Source organism: Panthera onca, chromosome F1 (assembly GCF_046562875.1).
Source record: "Panthera onca isolate mPanOnc1 chromosome F1, mPanOnc1 haplotype 2, whole genome shotgun sequence".
In the NCBI taxonomy this organism is placed as follows: Eukaryota; Metazoa; Chordata; class Mammalia; order Carnivora; family Felidae; genus Panthera; species Panthera onca.
The window spans coordinates 14,105,923-14,109,938 of record NC_138355.1 but is presented as its reverse complement, the minus strand read 5'-3'; the positions used below and the strand labels follow the sequence as shown (position 1 = coordinate 14,109,938).

The window sequence follows — 4,016 nt, the reverse complement described above, 5'->3', positions numbered from 1 at the left end:
TAAAAACAGATCAAGGAAACCCCTTAGGACCGATGGCCTGACTGCCTTCAATGACTTCCTAGGCCGTAGAAAGTTCTGGAACAACACTAATCTATGCAAAGTCACAAAAGCAGGCGGGCACGTACAACCACTTATGTTTTTAAGTTGATTTCTCTATTTGGAGAGTGAGAGACCAAGAGGGAGCAGGGGAGGGGGAGCGAGAGACGGAGACAGAGAATCCCAAGCAGACCCCGCGCTGTCAGCACAGAGCCCGGTGTGGGGCTCGAATTCACAAACTGTGAGCTCGTGACCTGAGCCGAAACCAAGAGTCGGTCGCTCCACCAGCTGAGCCGCCCAAGTGCCCCACAACTATTTAATTCAACAATCACCCATGAGAGAGGTTGGTAAATACCAAGCAAGGATCTAGGCACTCAACAAAGCGAGAAATAGGGCAATGACCCTGCTGTTGCTATGCTGTACAGTTGAGGCCAGGAGGAAAAATGTCAGTGGCCCACTTTGGTCTCTACTGAGCTTCCCAGATGAGAAAGCCCATGTCACAGGTTCTTGGCCACAATCTGTCTGCGGCAGAGACTATAAGCAGCATAGACAGACAGAAAGAAAAATAGCCCCGGGGAGAGCAAAATAGATTTCTGTACTGTGACTTGACATATCTGGGCTTTCCAGGCACTGCAGCTCACTTTCTGGAAAATCGTAGTTAAAAAAAAAAAAAAAAAAAAAAAAAGCCATTTCCTCCTCTGCAGTGACTTGGGCACAGCTGTGGGGATGTGATAAGGAGCCAGAGGCAGCTCCTTGCTGGGTGCAGCTTCAGAAGGCTGTTTTGGTGGGAGCTGCTTGCCTGGAAGATGGTAACCTGACTGCGTGTCCAGGGCTGAGCACCGGTCTCAATAGGGGATGAGCGATCCCTTCTAGAGGTCCTTCTACCCCTCCATGCGAGGGAGAAGGACAAATGGACGTGAGTGTGCTAGTACCCATGCACAGGGCGCTGCTGCTCATTCTGTCCCGGTGGCTCCAAATCAAGGAACGGTTGGTTTACTCTGCCTATAATCTGAGGCCCTGGCAGTTTACCCAACTTGACCGAGGTCCCACAAGCCTTAAGGAGGAAAGACAGCAATGTAACTGAAATTCACATGACTTCCGAAAGCAAAGTTCTTTTCGTTTAATCAACGCAGTTTAGTGGGATGGCTGAGAGCACGGACTTGGGCATCTGTGACGCCAGCAGGTGGGTCTGGGGACCCAGAGGTGGTCCCGCAGGACCAGTGGAGGGGGTCCCAGCTGTGGGAGGGGAAACCAGGGTTCACTGAAGATCGAGAGAGAGTGCGGGTATAGACACTATCTAGGAGACTCAGAAAGGAAAGGAGAGGGAGTCCTGTGTTTGTCCAGGGGCTGGAGTTTTTATCGAGGATTGTGGGCTGGGGTACGCGTCCTCTCGGGCATCCAGGAACCAGTTAGAACTAAGACAAGAGCCCAGTTGTTCTTCCTTCGAGCCAGGGGGGTCTCAGAACCTTCCTTCGAGCCAGGTGGGGGGGGTCTCAGAACCTGGATGTCCAATGCTGGTGGCCTGGAATGCATACACGATGGCTTCATCCACTCGTTCTCCCCTGGTGCTTCCTTAGATGTTACCTATTCTAGAGAAATCATGAACTCCTTGTCCCTTACCAGGAAGACATACACTATTTGCATTACAAGGCGTGTGTAAAGAGGCAGGTCCTAGCAAGAACAGAAGCAGGAAAAAAAAGCAAAGAGCAGATTTTGACGGAGTCCTTCAATTTCCCTGTCTCATATGGACGCCAAAGTTTGAAACCCAGATTGACCACTAACCAGCTGAGAGGCCCTGGAAAGTTCACTAAACATCTCTTTGCCTCAGTTTCTTCATAGGTAAACTGGGATTATGATAGTGAAGATCACGGTTTTAATAGATACAACACATATAGAATTGTGCCTGACACACAGGAAGGGTCATACACTGAGGGTGACGCCTCCGTGTAGGAAAAGAAGTAAGAAAGGCAAATTCTGAAAACTGCTGAGTGAAACTCTGAGAAAGGGGACTAGGAGGCACCGGGCGGGGGATAAGGAAGGTGGCGAGGGAGAAGACAGCCACGTGGGAAAAAAAATCAGCAATTTGTATTCCAGCCATGCCTGGGATCTTCAACCCTTCCTACTCCTCCTTCCCCATACAAAAAGCAGGGCACGGCCACACTCAGTCTGCAGGGCTGTTAGAAACTGGACCACAGATAGATGATGGGGGGGGGGGGACGGGGGAGGGGGATTATATGGACAGAAGAGATAGATAGATAGATACCTTTCCAGTAACAGATGCTCTGATCTTGAACGGAGATTTTCCTACAGAAACAGACCCTTAATATTGAATATTTACGACTCCTTTGCTCCATTGCTCCCCACGGCTCAACAAAGCGGGTAGCTCGGGCTTATGTCTCACCTTCCAAGTCTGCAAAACTGTGTGTACCAGTCACACAAGGAGCCTCCCGGTGATCGGGCCGCCAACTTCACATTCTCTGCATTCGTGAGCCCCAGACCGAAGGAGGAGCAGCTCTTGATAAACACTGGGAACAGTGACCGTGGTTCCCAAGAGGACACTGAGGTCAAACCTGCGACTCCAAGAGTCTGGAGGATGAAATGACAATGCCAATGCGAATTTACCCTTCCCGTAGGGAAGCCATCATGCTGCAGTGAAAAGACACTCGAAGTCAGAGGTTCGGGGCTGGAGCTCTGGCTCCCTTACTATGCAGCCTTGTGACACTGAACAAGTCACTTCTTCCCCCAGTGCCACCTATAAAATGAGGGTAACACTCTATTTCCCACTGTTGTATAATAAAGAACTTCTCTGGTCTTTGTCCCAGGTTGCCGGCACTGGGTGTTCTAAGCCCTTGGAAGTTCCCGATTGATAGGAATATCTGTTACCCATGCCCCCCCCCACACACCATCTCTGAGTTTCTGCTAAGGAGATGACTCAGGCTGGGGGCTGATCATGCCAGGAAGACCAACCATGTGATTAGAGGGTCAGGGCTTTGAGCTGTGTGTTATCAGCCCAGCCTCCTGGACACTGGAGAGCGAAGGGAACTGGTCACTGAGCCTAAACGTGTGCCCTATGATTAATTGGTCATGTCTACCTAATGCAGCCTCAATAAAAATTCGGAACTCAGAAGAGCCTCCTGGCTGCTGACACATATCAGTGTGCTGAGGGGAAAATGCCCTCACTCCATGGGGAGAGGACAACGGGAGCTCTGCCCTGGGAAACCTACCAGACCTGGGTCTTTATTTAGCTGGTCCTGATGTGTATCCTTTATAATGAAACCGTGAGCATAATTACGGCACTTTCCTGAATTCTGTGAGTCATTTTAGTTGAATGTCAAACGTGAGGGGGTCATAGGAACCCCAGTTGGTCATAAGTGCAGGGCCCCCAAACTTTCGGCTAGCATCTGAAGTGAAGGCAGTCTTGTTGGAACCTGTGATCTTAACTCCTGAAGTCTGAGCTAACTCCAGGTGGTTAATACCAGAATTATAGGTACCTGCAAATGCTGCATTAGGAACAAAATATAACCATATATGAAAAAAAGAACTTAAGAGTTGCGGAGGGTTGAGTAAATTTCACTTACGGAGTTTTTCTAAAGGCTATAGTATTAATGAAAGATCGACAGGGCAATTTCTATAAGTGATTTTTCCAGCAATTCAGATGGATCATTATTGTTCCAACACTCTCTTGCTTAACCCATTTAAGGCTAAATTCGCTTGTTTATTAATTCAACGAAACTTAATGGAAATACAATTATGCGCAAGATTCCGTGCTAGATGTGGAACCCGTGGGGAAATATTGAAATGGGAAAGAAGCCAGGCGTATCCCCGAGAAAAACACAAATTAGCAGAGGCAGTAAGGTGGTGAACGCAAAAACCAAGTAGACAGTTGTGCCACAAGAAAGGCAAGGTTAAGCTACAGAGAAGGGATTCTTCCAGAGGGAATGAAAGAAAATTTGCGGAGGAAATGGCATTGGAGCCAGGCT

General features: G+C 48.8%; 1 long non-coding RNA gene across 1 annotated transcript; it reads right to left on the bottom strand.

Moving 5' to 3' along the window:
* Positions 1–1,141: 1,141 nt before the first annotated feature.
* Positions 1,142–3,010, bottom strand: LOC132685992 (uncharacterized). The gene is made up of 2 exons (XR_009613380.3): positions 2,438–3,010; positions 1,142–1,558 (listed from the first exon to the last, which is right to left on the bottom strand). It is a non-coding gene; the product is annotated as an uncharacterized LOC132685992 (long non-coding RNA).
* Positions 3,011–4,016: the final 1,006 nt, after the last annotated feature.